The 17,505-nt window shown below is 42.8% G+C and overlaps 1 long non-coding RNA gene across 3 annotated transcripts in view; it reads left to right on the forward strand.

The window, feature by feature from the left end:
- Positions 1 to 17,505, forward strand: part of LOC116272463 — a 136,103-nt gene that overhangs the window by 109,600 nt on the left and 8,998 nt on the right. For all 3 annotated transcript variants that reach the window (XR_004181137.1, XR_004181136.1, XR_004181138.1), the window contains one exon: positions 4,948 to 5,070. This is a non-coding gene — a long non-coding RNA (uncharacterized LOC116272463). The remainder of the gene's footprint in view (positions 1 to 4,947; positions 5,071 to 17,505) is intronic.

The following is a 17,505-nucleotide window of genomic DNA, read 5'->3' on the forward strand; positions in this document are numbered from 1 at the left end:
GAGGCCCCTAGGTTTAATTAAGGGGAAAAAAGATTTAATTGTTTCTCCCAACAGCTGCAAATTATTTACATTGCATTTGTGTTGATGGCTAATAAAAGAGCAAAGGAGTGTGGGGACAGCCTCGGGTGGTTGTAATTCTTCCAGGGTCCATAATGAAGCATCAGTCTGAATGCCAAAATGTGAGAATGGATGTGCCTACTGTCCAGTTCACACCTGCAGTGGCCAGAGCTTCTCTCTGCCCTGGGCATGGTCCAATCTGTAAAAATGAGTTACAGGGGCCAAGACCTGAGAATAGCAAGGCACATGTCCCTGCCTCATTAGACTGCTTTCCAGTTAGTTTGTGATTGCTGTGGAATGGGTGAGAAGGAGCAAAATGGTGGCCCTGGTTGAGTCTGCCACTGCTCCTGGAACAGTTCTGAACTGACCTTTTGAAGGACGATGAGGTGGGAAGGGGACAGGAGCCACTGCCTCAGAGCTGCTCGCAATTCTATAAGCTCTCACTTCGCTGTGGCTACTGAAAAATATGTAATGTAATATATAAAATATATACTGTATAATGTACATTACATATATATTATAATATGTGTGTGTGCACTTCTCAGATATCACAAAGTATGAGTTTCTGATTTTCCTACTTATTAATTTTTAACCATATAATCGCCTTGGGAATGTTACACCTTGTGGAGGTAGTTTATTCATCTTTATAATGATCATGCCTACCTCACAAGATGCTGTGATAAGCATTGCATATGTGACCACACCTTTTAAACTATGACGTAGGGTGTGAAGTTTGGCATCGAAACAATTTTGATTATTCTAGAACCCCCTCTCTAACCTGTTATTTTGATTCTAATGTACCTACTCTGTATCCTGACTTCTGTGAGGGTATTGGGGGTGGGCAGAGGGGACTAAAAAAGAGATACCAAGCAACTTACAGTTGAGTAATCAGATTAATGTTTTAGAAAGATCACTCTTGATACCAGTGTGCAGAGTAGACTAGAGTGGGGCAAGATTTCCAATGGAGAGACCAGTCAGGAGGCCCCTGAAGCCATTCAGATAGGAGTGGGTTGGGCTAGAACCCATCAAACAAAGACATACAAGGGGAAGAATTGGCAAGAACTGAGTTTTCACCAGATGAGGTTCTCACATTGGAGTATTACACCAAATCCTGGCACAGTCTTATTTTAGTTCTCTACCCTTCATTAGTACCTGCTGATAGAAGTATACTGTATTCATTTGCTAGGGCTGCTGTAACAAAGTACCACAAACTGTGTCTATTAGTCCATTTTCTTGCTACTGATAAAGACATACTCAAGACTGGGCAATTTACAAAAGAAAGAGGTTTAATTGAACTTATAGTTCCACCTGGCTGGGGAAGCCTCACAATAATGGCAGGTGAGGAAGATCAAGTCCCATCTTACATGGATGGCAGCAGGCAAGAGAATGAGGAAGATGCAAAAGCAGAAACCCCTGATAAAACTCTCAGATCTCGTGAGACTTATTCACTACCTTGAGAACAGTATGGGGGAAACTGCTGCCATGATTCAATTATCTCCCACTGGGTCCCTCCCACAACACGTGGGAATTGTGGGAGTAAAATTCAAGATGAGATTTGGCTGGGAACACAGAGCCAAACCATATCATTCTGCCCCTAGCCCCTGCCAAATCTCATGTCCTCACATTTCAAAAACTATCATGTTTTCCCAGTAGTCCCCCAAAGTCTTAACTCATTTTAGTGTTAATCAAAAGTTCACAGTCTAAAGTGTCATCTGAGACAAGGCAAGTCCCCTCTGCCTATGAGCTTGTAAAATCAAAAGCAAGCTAGTTACTTCCTAGATACGATGGGGATACAGACATTGGGTAAATACAGCCGTTCTAAATGGGAGACATTGGCCAAAACAAAAGGGCTACAGGGCCATTCAAGTCCAAAATCCAGTGTGGCTGTCAAATTTTAAAGCTCCAAAATGATCTCTTTTGACTCCATGTCTCACATCCAGGTCACCCTAATGCAAGAGGTAGGCTCCCATGGTCTCAGGAAGCTCCACCCCTGTTGCTTTGCAGGGTATAGCCTCCCTCCCAGCTGCTTTCATGGGCTAGTGTTGAGTACCTGCAGCTTTTCCAGGCACAGGTGCAAGCGTCAGTGGATCTAGCATTCTGGGGTCTGGAGGACAGTGGCTGTCTTCTCACGGCTCCACTAGGCAGTGCCCCAGTAGGGACTCTGTGTGGGGGCTCCGACCCCACATTTCCCTTCCGCAGTGCCCTAGCAGAGATTCTCCATGAGAGCCCCTCCCCTGCAGCAAACTTCTGCGTGGGCATCCAGGCATTTCCGTACATGTTCTAAAATTCAGGTGGAGGTTCCCAAACCTCAATTCTTTACTTTTGTGCAACTGCAGGATCAATACCACGTGGAAGCCACCAAGGCTTGGGGCTTGCACCATCTGAAGCCATGGCCTGAGCTCTATGTTGGCCCCTTTTAGCCATGGCTGGAGCAGCTGGGATGCAGGGCACCAAGTCCCTAGGCTACACATAGCTCAGAGGCCCAGCCCACGAAACCACATTTTTTTCTTTTAGGCCCCAGGGCCTGTGATGGGAGGGGCTGCCATGAAGACCTCTGAACATGCCCGGGAGCCATTTTCCCCATTGTCTTGGGGATTAACATTGGGCTCCTCCTTACTTACGAAAATTTCTACAATTGACTGGAATTTCTCCTCAGAAAATGGGATTTTCTTTTCTATCACATTGTCATGCTGCAAATGTTTCAAACTTACCTGTTCTGTTTCCCTTTTAAAACTGAGTGCTTTTAACAGCACCCAAGTCACCTCTCGAATGCTTTGCTGCTTAGAAATTTCTTCCACCAGATACCCTAAATCATCTCTCAAGTTCACAATCCCACAAGTATCTAGGGCAGACTCAAAATGCTGCCAGTCTCTGCTAAAATATAACAAAAGTCACCTTTGTTCCAGTTCCCAACAAGTTCTTTATCTCCATCTAAGGCCACCTCAGCCTGAACCTCATTGCCCATGTTGCTATCAGCATTTTGGGCAAAGCCATTCAACAAGTCTCTAGGAAATTTCAAACTTTCCCACATTTTCCTGTCTTCTGAGCCCTCCAAACTGTTCCATCCTCTGCCTGTTACCCAGTTCCAAAGTCACTGCCACATTTTTAGGTATCTTTTCAGCAACGCCCCACTCTACTGGTACTAGTTTACTGTATTAGTCTGTTTTCATGCTGCTGATAAAGACATACCCCAGGCTGGGCAATTCACAAAAGGAAGAGGTTTAGTTGGACCTCTTACCATCCCATCTCACATGGATGGCAGCAGGCAAAGAAAGAATGAAGAAGCCGCAAAAGCAGAGACCCCTGAGAAAACCATCAGATCTCGTGAGATTTACTCACAACCAGGAGAACAGTATGGGGGAACCCACCCCCATGATTCAATTGTCTCCTACTGGGTCCCTCCCACAGCATGTGGGAATTATGGGAGTACAATTCAAGATGGGATTTGGATGGGGACACAGAGCCAAACCGTATCACTGGGTATCTGGGAACAAAAACTTATTGTCTCACATTTATGGACGCCAGAAATATGAAATCAAGGTGTTGGCAGGTCCAGGTTCCCTCTGAAGGCTCTAGGAAAGGCTCCATTCCAGGATTCTCTCCTAGCTTCCTATAGTTCCTTGGCTTGGGGCTGCACAACTCTATTTTCACATGAGATTTTCTCAGTGTGCATATATCTGTGCCATAATTTTCCCTTTATATAAGTATACTAATCATATTGGACGCAGAACCACCCTAATGACATTTTTTTTTTTTTTTTTTTTTTTTTTTTTGGGAGCCGAGTCACCGCTCATCCCAGTGGGCTGAATTACAGTGGCCAGATCTCAGCTCACCACCCAGGCTCGCTCCCGGGTTTGCTGCCAGGCTCTCACCCACCTCAGCCTCGGGTAGCTGGGACTACTGGCTGCCACTGCCCGGCCCTAGTTTTTTGTATTTTTTAGTAGAGACGGGGTTTCACCGGGTTAGCCAGGATGGTCTCGATCTCCTGACCTCGTGATCCGCCCGTCTCGGCCTCCCAAAGTGCTGGGATTACAGGCGTGAGCCACCGCGCCCGGCCCCTAATGACATTTTAAAACTTGATTACCTCTGTAAAGATTTTATCTCCCAATACATTCACATTCTGAGGTTCTAAGTGTTAGGATATCAATGTATTTTTTTAATGTAGAGGACACAATTCAACCCGTAAAATATAGTTGATATGTATTTTCAGTGTATTAATTGTTCATTGGTTAATATTTAATTCAGCTAGTGAAATTATTGAAGAACAACTTAAGTTGCTAGATAATTTAGACCACTGAGATACACAATTTTTAAATGATCAGAAAATATTCAAATATCTGATGTATCTTTGCATATATAATGATATTTATACATATGTGTGTGTATACATGTATATAAAATGCAGTAACTTCTAATGATGGATCAGATTTGGTTGAGGTCAGAAACCTGAGCATACATAGTAGTAACTGCTAGTTTATTGATTGATAAAGGACTTTAACTCTGAAACATCTATTAATAGATGGTAGCATTACAGAATTAAAGCTTTCAATCAGTTCTCAATAATATCTGTCTATACTGGGTATCCAGAAATACAAATAATGGGATTTTGATGAGGTGAAGAACCCATGGTCTTAGAGGCAAAACAAACAGTGTTTGATAGTCAATGCTGTCTCTCACCTTCTGAGTGCCTTGGGTGAGGTGTTGAACCTCTCCCTGCACTTCTCTGAAGCTTTTCTGGGTTTAAAATGGGATTAACGTGCTCCATGTCTCTCACAGGATTGTTGGATGACAGCCTATGATTGGGCAAATATACAATCTTAATAATACATTATTATGGGTTTGTTATTTAAATAATGATCCTTTTTGTTTTTTCTTTCCCCTATTTTCTAGTCAATAAGCACAAGCCATGGATCGAGACTTCATATCATGGAGTCATAACCGAGAACAATGACACAGTCATTTTGGATCCACCACTGGTAGCCCTGGATAAAGATGCACCGGTTCCTTTTGCAGGTGAGATTATGGCTTAGTATGGCTGGGCCTGGCTCACTTTGAAGATGTGCTGTGAAACCTCCACAAAGCCCAGAATATGGCTTTATAGCTATTGTCACCACCCTGTGCATCTCTAGATCAGCCTGTGATGTTAAAAAGCTGTATGCCTCTTCTTATTTCTGGGATGGATTCTGGCTCTCCTTGTGTTTTTGTTTGTTTTTTCCTTCATGTTGCCTCCAGTGCAAGACCCTTGTTTCTTCTAACGAGTGGTAAATTGCTGAAGCGGCCTGCAGAGTTGGAGAAGTTGGGCTAGTAAGGTTCTTAGGGGAATTTTACCCATAAAGAGATAACCCGTTGTCCCCACTATCCACATATAATCGATAAATGGAGACTTGTTGCTTGGTAAATGGGCAAGAGAAAGGAGAGAGAGAGAAAGACCAGGAAATATCTGCTAAGAGTGGCACAGGGTCTTGTTCTTGAGCTTCCAAGTGGGTGTGTCTTTGGAGGAGGAATCCCAAGGCAGTGCCATATTTCCCTCTTGTGGCTAGAGAGCCTCTCACTATCATCAAGGCTACGTCTGCTTCCTCCTTGGACCCTCTTCAAATGGTAGGCCCCAGGAGGGCTGAGTGAGGAACTCGGCTATGCCTCATGCTTCCATGGATTTTGGCAAAGAGAAGGGACTGGTCATGGCAGTGGGAGGAGGGATTAGACAAAAGATTTCTGAAGATGCCTGCATCATGAGTAATATTGTTAACATTGTATAACTGTCAGGAGAAGGACAGGAAATTTAATGAAGGTTTTCAAGATTTCTAGAAGATTGCTTTCTGATAGATGGGTGCCGGGCTGAGGTTTCACCACGATGAAGTCTGTTTTTTTTCTGACAGTTTGCCTGCTACATTATGAGCTACTTGGGCAGAGAAAACGGGGTTCTTTTGCACTTCTAAGAGATAAGCTCTGTGAAGACATCTTTCATTATGGAATATTATAAAGTATGGAGTGAGAAGGTAGTTATATTAAATTGGGAAATTCAGTATTATGTGAAGATAGACCCATAAGCATTCTTGCAAAGAGTGAGGGAGATACTCTACTCTCAGAAGAAAGCTTTATTTTATGTAGAATGAAAACCACCGAGGGTACCTGTGACTTCCATGATGTTTAGAATTGAGGCATTTCCATACATTTCCCAATCACCCTCAGAAGTCCCAGTTTTACCAAATGCCAGTTGGAAGTATAAACTCCTTGCAGTCTTTACCACAAAAGATGAAGTATCTTCCCTAAACCTTCTTTGCCAGTCTAGGAAGACTCCAACACATCTCTTTCTTGGACATAGCTAATAATGCTATTGGGCTTAGTCAGCAATTATTAGCAACCCCTGGAAATGAGATTTTTAAACAAATATTAGTAAAAATGTTTGGGTCATGGAAATGTTTGGTTTATTATGCACTTAAAAAAATGGATGCCAGATGTAGTGGCTCATGCCTGTAACCCCAGCACTTTGGGAGGCTGAGGCAGGAGAATCATTTGAGGCCAGAAGTTCAAGATGAACCTGGGCAACATAATCAGAACCCATCTCTACAAAATAATAATAATGATAATTATCTGGGCATGGTGGTGCTTGCCTGGTCCTAGTTTCTCAGGAAGCTGAGGCAGGAGAATCACTTGACTCAAGGAATTTTAGATGGCTGCTGTGAACTATGTACAAAATGCACTCTATCCTGTGTGACAGAGCAAAAAATAAAGAGATACAACATTTAGAAATTGGGAGATTTAGCATAAAAATGCAGGATTATGGTTTATCTTGATAAGTCTGAAATACAGAGCTGAGTAGTGGCTTTCGTTTCTCCACTGAGCATGAGCCCCTCGCTGCCCTCAGCCCCTCTCCTCACAGCCTATATGCAGAGGCCCTTCCACTAAGAAGATCCTCTCGTTCACCTTTCCGTCTGAACATGTGACCCCTCTTTCAAATATGACAGAGAAAATAAATGACAAACAGAAAGTAATCAGATGACATGAAGTCATTGCAGTGTGCTGAGGCTGGCACTATAAAAGATGAGCAATGTGTCTGATTGTATGTCTGCTTTTAATGTCCTGTTCTCATCTCATGGTGAAAGGGAAACCGAAGTCATTGAATAAGCTATTCTACAGTAAAGTTATAAGCTCTCTCATGTACAGACTACAATAGAAAAAAAAAAATACCTCAAGCAAATCTGATATTTGAAAGTTTGGATTTACAAAAGGTTATTAAAGTTTGTTGGTTATAGGGCTGAAGAAGAATTAAAGGTTTCATCTGAAGACTCACAAAAGGATTTCCTTAAGTCAGAAACCCACCAAATGCCTTTAAACTTGAATTTGTATTCTGACCGTTAGATGCACCCACAACTGTTCAGGCACTTCTTGAAACTATAGTTTCTTTCTAAGCCAAGCCCTGAGTAGTTATTTCCATTTGAAGACAACTTCTATACTTCTATTATTTGCAGCTGCCTTAAAAGAGTCTAGCTTAATGCATCAAAATATAATCCTCCAAGCTCTTAGGAGTAAAAAATAAAGGTGGTTTTTAGAATGGCCGGAGCTATTTTTCTCAGTGTTATTTATGATCAGCTCTAAGACAGGACACAGGCACTAGCCATCCATCCATGCTGCAGGCATTTATTTTAAAACATTTATCTTAAAAAGAAAATACCGAAGATTTATTTCAGATCCCTATCATTCTCATAAAATTGAAAAATTCATATCTGCCAACTCCATCACTCCTCGAAGTCAACTGAAGCTTTTAGTCCTCCCTTATCAGCTGCTTTTGTATTGTGTGTCAGTTTTCCCACCCCTTTCCCAGTGGTCTTTATTTCTCATTTAGCCCAGGAGATAGGCTCTAAGCTTTGGGGAAGACAGTTCCATCCATACCATTTGTGCTGTTATTTCTCTTATGTGTTTCCCCTTTAATTTTTTTTTAAGCAAAATGTTTTACATATAGATTCTTCCAATATATCATTTAGAATCATACATGATCTCACATGATTTTCATTTAAATATTATGATTGCATTTTGTAAGTAATTGCAAAATTCAAAGATTTAACATAGCTTTTATGGTATATCTCCTGATTATGACAATAACAAGTGAGATATATAAGTATTTATTGTAGAAACTATGGAAAATACAGTGAAACACCCAGTAAAAGCATGAGGTATAACATTTTAGTCTATTTCCTTCTTGTCATTTTTCTGCTTTTTTTTTTTTTCATTCAAAAATTGCGATCACTCTGGGTGCTCATGCTTATAGTCCCAGCACTTTGGGAGGCTGGGGAGGGGAGGATTGCTTGAGCTCAGGAGTTTGATACCAGCCTGGGAAACATGGTAAGATCTTGTCTCTACAAAATAATAATAATTACTAATAATTAGCTGGGTGTGTTGGCACGTACCTGTAGTTCCAGCTACTCAGGAGGCTCAGGTAGGAGGATCAATTGAGCCTAGGAAGCTGAGGCTGCAGTGAGCCAAGGTTGTGCCACTGTACCCCAGAGCAAGACCCTATCTCAAAAAAAAAACTTGTTATTATACCTCATTTTGAATACTATAACTTATTTTTTCACAGTAATGAAAATTTGCCATTTATTACATATTTTTCTGCAACTTTTTAAATGATTACATGATTTCCTACTTAATGAATGTTCTGGAGTTCACCATTCTCTGATTGGCACTTTGCCTATTTCCAATTCTCTTTTATTATAACATGTGTCCACATTTCAGATTCTGTTGTTTGGATGGATTTCCAGAATTTTAGTTAATTGGCCAAACATTTTAAAGGTTGTGAAACATGTTAAATTGCTTTCCAGAAAAGTTATATGAGTTTGCAATTTCATTCACACCACCCAAGTCCCTCAGTCTCTGGCCCTCATAAGGTGCATTCTGATGGTGGGATTTAGTAGTAGCCCTACTGTCATCATCTGTGAAATAATACAAGCTTTCTGGAGCTGTTTGTTGTTTTGATGAAATTTAAAGAGTGTCTATGACACATCTTGCAATGATTCAAGATACAAAAGTTTAATAAATTTGAGTTTCCTATTCCATACCCTCCTCCCTGCCAGTTTGGCAGGGGAGATAACTAACTCAGAGAGGCTAAGCAACTTGCCCAACATCCCAGAACAGGCTAGCCTGGGGCTGAATCTAGAGCCAGGGCTTCTCAGAACTTACTCTGAGTTCTCTTTCCCTACGATATTTTCTTTTGATCTCTGTCCCACCTGATTACTAAAGTGCTGATGCTTAGTGAATGAAACCTCCCTCAGACTTCAGTCAAGTCCACTAGACTTGACTGAATTCTCAACCCAGTGTCTGAGCTCTGTAGATTTGACCTTCTTAGAATCAGATACAGAAAAAAAATCCTTGAGTAATAATGAAAATTCTGCCCGCTGCATGGAAAAAAATGATAATGAAAGCAAGCTGGGCACACCATGAACTTATTAATTTCTACCTGTGCCCCACCGAGGCCTGTTAGGAAACTGTAGAGACTTTTAAATTTGAAGGGAATTAGATTGCCTTTCAGAGATGATAGAACTGCTCATTTGTCTACATTGGGCCAGTCTGGACTTGTCTTTTATAAGGACAGGGCTGCAGAGAATGATCAGGCATAATTGGCTGACTTCTCAGGCTGGGTGACTCTCTGAGGGCTGCCCAGAAAATTGCCTGGGACGTAATTTGGCCTGGTTTTGATTAGCTGGTTACAGTGCTGGTTGCAGCTGGGAATCCTCTTTCATACATGGTTAACTCTGTTTGTCCTTTTGTTCAGGGCCTGCCAGTCTATCTGCTTCCTTATCTTTGGATCTGCCTCAGGGTCTTGTTCATGCCTCAGGCCCTATAGGTGCCTGATGGCAAAGACCCTCCCACAGGAATTGGGATAGACCCTTGGCAGAGCCTCTCCCACATGCTTGGGATGGCCACGTGTCTTATGGTAAGAAGGGAAGGTAGATGTTGTGAATGGTCACAGGCTTTGGCCCAAACTAACATAGAATCTGCCACTTACTAGCTGTATGACCTCAGATAGGTCACTGAACTACTCTGAGGGACAGTTTCCTTATATTTAAAATGGGGGTAATCATAGTACCCATTCCTGGTGTTAATATGTAGATTAAGTAAGATACTAACGCAAAGTGCCTAGAGCTCTCTCTGGTAGCCAGTAGACACCCAATAAATCATAGTTGTGATAATCATAGCAATGATAATGAGAGTAATCAGAGTAATTGAAATTTGTATTATTATCAGTAAGCCACAAGTGTTTGATTCATTTGGGTTGATTACAATAGTGCAGTTATAATCTGTGATTTTTTTTGAAAGAGAAAATTTTGAGTTTGTTGTAAGGCTTGATCACCCATTTGTACTATCAAGCTATATTGCCTAGATTGCTGGGTAGTGTAATGGTGTGGGACAGTCAGTTAAATAATGTGTAAGGGAAAATAGTTTGAAAATTGTACAGAATTCTACAAATAAGTATCAGTTAGTTGAGAATAAATTTTCTTAAATTCTACCTATGATGCATCCCTATGGAGTAATCTATTAGTTGCAAGATATAGTTTCAGACTCTTGCAAACCATGTGTCCTTTTATTACACACACACACACACACACTCTCTCTCACACTTATGTCCAAACCTTACCAACCTTGTGGAACAGGTAAGTCAGCTATCAGGATTCTGTTTTGCCCAGGATGGATCAGCCCTGCCACTCAGTTCCATACTTTTAGACTCCAAGTCCTCCCTTCTTTCTCCTCTGCCAGTTTTCCAGTGTGTAGGACTTATCTCATTGGAAGTACAAGATTTACAAGATACCCGGACATGGCATTAAAGAGTGCTGAATCCCATGCTGAGTGAGTCATTCCCCTTTAAATTCTCTTTCTGATCATGTCCAGGAGAAAGGTGCAGCTTGGGAGGTTCAAGACATCTTCAACACCACTCAAATATTGCTAGTCTCTCTTTTTGACAAAGAGGGAGCAAGTCCTATCACAAAGCCTTCAGTAAGCAAAAACATCAAGCTAGAATTTTAATAATATTCAGTTGTATTTTATTTAGGTTATTCTCTATTCAAGGCAAGGATTGCTGGCTTTTCATTTTAGTCATTCTCTTTTAGAATAAATGCACTCGAGTTTTTAAAAACACCAAATTAAAACAAATTGTAAGTAAACTAATATTTAGGCAGTTTATGGAAGCAGCAAAAATTATGAAAGAGGTCTGTGAGTGAGAACCACATGGGATATTGTGGAATAACCACATCAGGACCTCACTTCCCTGTCCAGCGCCTTCAGGATCATGAGCACAGTACCCAGCCTTCTTCACTCTGTCTTGCCTCACAGCTCTCTGAGCTCAGACCTCACGGCAGAGATGCCATCCACATCAGTCTCACAGTAGATGTGCCTTTGCATTTCAAGCTGGTTTGTTTGGGGCCATTACTGAGGACCGGAAGGCAGGGTATCCCCTGGCATCCCACTCTGCTTCCCAAGCAGTCATGTGGCTTCATCACCCTCCCTGCAGAATATCAGCTTCAGACCTATCTGGAATCCACCATCTGGGCTACTGCCTCTCACCTACAAGATTCTGTTGTGTACTTTTCCATCATATTCTGTGCTCAACCTTGATGCCCCAGTTCTGTCCACAGCGTCCTGGTTGGAGGGAGTTTACTGGCAGTAGCTGGGGACCTGTGAGGATGGGCACACACAGCTCCTCCTGTGCTGAGTGGTCAGAGGCAGGCTCTGAGGGCATGAAGCCCATGGAGCAAACCTGAAGAGGATGCCCCAAGGGGATAGCTGGAGGAGGGACTAAGAGCCAGAGTACAGAGGAAGGAGGACAGGTGCAGGCTTCAGTCAGCTAAGAAGAAGAGGGTAAAAGGTCACAGGTAAATACCTACAGCAGGGACCATGGGTTTCATGATCTGATTGATGGTAGAAGGTGAGGGATGGGGTCAGCAAGGCCTATCATAACCATACACCAGTGAGCCTTACCCAGAGCTGTTGGACTTTCTTAATAAGAAAGCTATTGCTAGGTTCTGCTTTAGGCCAAACTAATGTTTAGGGGACAATCAGTGGAAACTTTTGGGCCATTTTCTCTCACTAAGGTTGAAAGGGGACACCCAGAGAGATGGACTATCCTGGTTTGCTTGGAAAGGAAGGATTTCCTGGGATGTGTGACTTCTAGTGCCCAAACCAGGAAGGTCCTCGTAAACCAGAGTGAGTTGGTCACCCTAACAGGAGATGTGGAGTTTCAGGTTAGAACACTTGAGGCACTGGCCGTAGGACATAGCTTGAGAGAAACAGTTGGACACAGGAATTTCAAGTTTTCTGGGACTCTGAGTTAATGACAATACTATACTAAAACAAAATGAAAAGTGAATAATAAAATCAATAATAATAGCAGATCTGGTGCCAGCCCATATACTAACTGTGCAAATTAGAAACAGGTGCCCCTTCTTACAGATGGACACTGTCTCACTCCGGAGCACATGGCTTGGCGAGTAGAGAAAGAAGTGGATTTCTGCCCCTACTTGTCCCCTGGGCCATACATCGTTGTACAGAAAACAACTTGTACCCAACGGCACTGAAAATTAGCTAATGTTTATACACACCAGGCATTATTTTACATAATTTATCATAATTTAATTTTCACTTTATCATAATTTAATTTTCACAACAATCTTCTGAAATAGGCATTATTATGATTTTATAGGAGAGACTGATGTTAAGTCAGATCATATAATTTGCCAAGAACACAGTAGTAATGGTGAAGTTGTAATTTCAGCCCAGATGTCTCCAAGTATTGCTGTGCAACAACCACCCCAAAACTTAGGAGCATCAAACAACAACCATTTCTTCTTTCTTCTGAGTCTACCTGCTTATTGGGCAGCTCTGCTCATCTGAGCCAGGCTCAACTGATCTCAGCTGGGCTTGTTTATGTCTCCACCGGCTGTTAATGAGTAGGCCATAGGCTGGCTGTTCTGTACGGTGACTTTGACTGGGATGACACTGTTCTCCATGTGTTCTTCCAGCAGGCTACCCTGAGCTCATTTCTTAAAGTACAGAAATGTAAAAGCATGTTGGCAAGCAGCTACTTATGACAAGTTTGTTACTGTCTGTATTAGTCCATTTTCACACTGCTATGTAAAGAGCTTCCCTGAGACTGGGTAACTTATAAAGAAAGAGGTTTAGTTGACTTACAGTTCTGCCTGGATGGGGAGTCCTCAGGAAACTTACAATCATGGCAGAAGGGGAAGCAGACATGTGGTGGCAGGTGAAAGAGAGAGTGAAGGAGGAAGAGCCCCTTATGAAACCACCAGATCTCATGAGAACTCACTATCATGAGAATAGCATGCAGGAAACCACCCCCATGAGCCAGTCAGCTCCTGTTAGGTCCCTTCCTTGACACTTGGGGATTACAATTGGAGATGAGATTCCGGTAGAGACACAGAGCCAACCGTATCACTGTCCCACTGGCTAAAGCAAGTCCCATAGCCAAGCCCAGAGTCAGTGCAGGAGTGGACTACTACAGGGCATGGGCGGGGGGTAGGGTTATCAATGCAATCATTCCATCACAGCTCAACCGTAGGTCACAATTATTCACACCCTTATTTCATGTAAAATATGCTCATCCCTATCCTGGGGACCCCCAAAATGTATCCAATCGTGGCATCTGGCTTAAAGATCAATATTTTGTGATCCTTATCAGAACTAGATGCAACTCCTCTTGATCCAGAGGCTGATAAATGACAAATTTTCTTCTCACACATATATATCAGGGGAAGGAAAACTCAATAAGACTCCCACTCCAAGAGGAGAAGAATGGGAGACACATAGCTACCACTGGTGTGGCCCATAGCAATTCTGATATCCTGCTGGAAAAATGTTGCCAGGTACCCCCTGACACATTTTGAGAGTGATTCTGCTCCTTAAAAGGGGCTCCCCTGTTTATTGTTCTCTACTGCTCCCCGTTGACCACTCTTCTCTTTCATCATCATTTGGTTTTGCTACATCCCAAGTCCGGTGGACTTGGTAAGAGTCTGCAGAATCCTCCTAAGTTCAGGATCCTGGGCTCAGTCCCTAAGAAAACTCTTAGTTTCATTCGTCTTCACATCAGTGGCTGATTCTGTCCAGCCTCAGTGCAAGACAGTGGTTCAAACCTGGAACTGCAAAGTCAGGGCTCTTTATACAATGAATCAGGAAAAACAAAAAATAAAGAACAAAACCCCCAACCACTTTTCTTTTTTTCTGTTAGAAGAACACTTTAAGATCCAACAAGCTGCAAGCTTAAAGACATTCTGGGATATCAGAGACTTTAAATCAATGGCATGCTTCATCGACAAGTAATGATGCAAACACATTATGGTATTTTCCCTGCTTACTGCCCTGGTGGTCAGATTCCAAGCCCCATGACCCAGCCCACCTGACCAACTGTGACTGGACTCGGGGTGGGCACCTGAGCCAAGCTGCAGCCTAACTTGCTAGCTGGATTGAAAAGATCAAATAGTGCAATTGGCTTCCCGTTTGAATGCTGAGAAGTTAAAAGGATGGGAGTGCAGGGCAAATGGGGATGGTGGGGGGCATGTGGGGAAGGAGGCAACTGTTGGAGATGAAGCTTCCATAACATGCTCAAACTGCAGTTAGGAGTAGCCTGTTAGCAGAGTGAGGGGAGGACGGTGGTCTCAGAGAGAAGCAGATGTGCCCAGAGGGGAGGGAGTGTGTGGTCCCTGAAGGGAACGATAGCCTCAGTTCCTAAGTGGTCCTGGTGTCATACTGATCCTGAATTTCCACTAAATCATCTTTGTTGTTGCATTTTTATCCACTCTATCTCTTGGAGATGGGTAAGAATGGCTCTGTCCTTGGAAACCAAGAGGCCTAGTGAAAACCACCTGTTATATAGTTTACTGTGTTAAGGGTACATGGAGCATCACTAAAGCTGCAGAAGAATGAAGGACCCAAGACAGCTCAGATAAGATGGCAGCATAGAGGAGAATGAACTGGGAATTTGAAAACAATGAGGAAATCATCTTTTAAAAAGATATAACTGGCAATCATCACAGCAAAAGCAATGATATTGAGAACCAGCTCCTACTGCCAGTAATTGGACTGTTTAATAACCACATTAAGACAAGTTAATACCAGTTCAAATTTCTCCTCCAGAAGCCATTTCTGTGGCTTACTACAGTAGCCATATTGAATAGTCCTGGAATTGGAGCCCACCACAAATATTAATTATGAACATGAATTTTTAAGGTTAATGGTTTTACTTTAATGGGAATTTGGGGCCTCTGAAAGTCCTAAATGTCTCAGTGAACTTGTTTGAGATCACAAACCAAAGAACAAGAGTGCAACCAGCCATTTATAGTTTATTCTGCTTGGCAGAGTGTCCGGAGTGAGATCACTGAATACCTTGGCATGAGTTCAGAGCTTGATTTTATTATCTTGTAGCCGCCTGTAATCACAGATGAGGCATCAAAGGCCAGCTGTCCCCCATGAACCTTGACAGTCTATATAAACTAATTACTTCTTTATGAGCCATCCTTTCAGAGGTTTGAAGAAAGGGCCTATTAAGCCAAGTTCAACATGATCTACAAACTTTAAAAATTCTTACTATTTATCTAATTTACAGTGCTGTGCCGTGGTAAGTGACATCATTTGCAGTGGTTGGCTTGGATGGCTGTGACTTCATTCAAATACAGTTGGTGTATTTTTTTAAAATGGAAAGGTGAATCCAAGTGTGTTAGGGATTCTTTCTGCACATTAATGATACCAACAGCAAATTTTGAAGAGCAAGGAATTTAAAAAAAAAAAAAAACACACAAATTTGGGAAGTGAGGGGACATTAGCAAACATCATTTTTTCTGATTCTACCAGGCTGTGGATTGCAAGGGAAAAATCTTTATTCTCTTTGTCCCCAAATCCACTGCATGGCCCTTGGCCCTTTCCTTTTTTTGTGCCTCTCCCTTGAAGTCCCTAAAGAGGTGAGACACCAGGTGAGACATTCACTGCAGCCTGCCCCTCTGCCACTCCTTGGACCATTTCTCTTATCTGCTATTCCCTGTTGCCTGTCATATCTGCACTGAGGCTGCCTGTGCTGCTCTGTCTCCCTGAGATGAGCCTCCACACCAGCCTCACAAGTGGCAGGCTGGCCATATCACTGGGGTGTATGCTCTCAGCCTCTGCCTCTTGGTGATCACTGCCTGCCTCTGGATGCTTGTTACTCTAATACTGTCCTCACTGGCCCACAGTGATGCTGACCTACCCCTGGATCATGCTGACCTCCCTTAATCACCCCTCTCCCCAGCAAGGAGGAAAAGGCCTTTCTCTTCTGGCCTACTTGCTCAGGAGCTCCATCAGAGATGTTGTTTGAACTCTTAGTGATACTGTTCTTTCTATAATTTCATAGTCTTTCCTTTTCAGAGGAGGCTTGATGCTCCCAGGTTTTAGGTCTGAGTGATGTATTCAAATGCAGGCTGGAACTATACTATGGTAGGTAAACTCCCACTGAAGTCTCTGCTGCTGATTCTGACATCTGCCTTCTCAGTTGTTTCTCATGAGTAGTGCTTTTCTTTTCTCTCAAGAGCTGATATTCCTGACTTTCATCTGGTTTCCACTGTGTCCACTCACTTCTCCTTCCATGCCCACATTCAGTTCATCAGACATGACTATAAATGTATCGACTTGATTTATGAGAGGGCACTGAGCCAAATGCAACCCAATATGGTGTAGTCAGACAGCAGGGGAGTGCTGAGAGGGGCCGTGTAATTCCACCTGCTCCATATCAAAGTCTCACTTCCGCCCCACCCAGGACTTGATATCAGCATTGATCTCATGTGAAGTGGAGTCTTCTTTCTTGAGTAGCATTCCTTTGGCATCCATCCTCATGGCCACAGGTCCTGCAGTGCTCTTCTCAGCCCCAGCACTTGCCACAGTGGAGTGTACTTGTCTATTTGTGAGCCTGCCTCCTCACTAGTCTTAAGTGGAAGTGTCTGAATCCATTTTTTGTTTCTAGCACTGAGTAGGCGCTCAAAGTTTGTTGAATGAATGAATGATAGATTGTTATGTTACATGCTTAAGCTGACCCTTCACCTTCTATGCTTTGGCATGTTTGCTCCTGGGCTCAGTCCCGAATTCGGCAGCACTTTCAATGCAATCTACTTCAATGTCTGCTCCCCATACGAAAGCAGGCTTGTTTATCCTTACGTCCTAGCACACCAGCTAGCTTAGAAGTTCTCAGTAAATATTTGTTGATTTGAATTGAAAAGGACTGAGTGGCTTACAACCTACCACTAAGAAGCATGGTGGTAGGGAGAGAGGGGCATGCCTCATCCTGATGCTTACATTGCACCCTGCAGGGGTTAATCCCAACTCCTTGTGGCCCTCTGGTTGCCTGGGAGCAATGCCACCCAAGCTGGTGTGCTTCCCTGTCACCACACACATGCTTAAGGTAGCCAGTGAGGGAAGAGGCCTGGC

Source organism: Papio anubis, unplaced genomic scaffold (genome assembly GCF_008728515.1).
Source record: "Papio anubis isolate 15944 unplaced genomic scaffold, Panubis1.0 scaffold11, whole genome shotgun sequence".
NCBI classification, from domain to species: domain Eukaryota; kingdom Metazoa; phylum Chordata; class Mammalia; order Primates; family Cercopithecidae; genus Papio; species Papio anubis.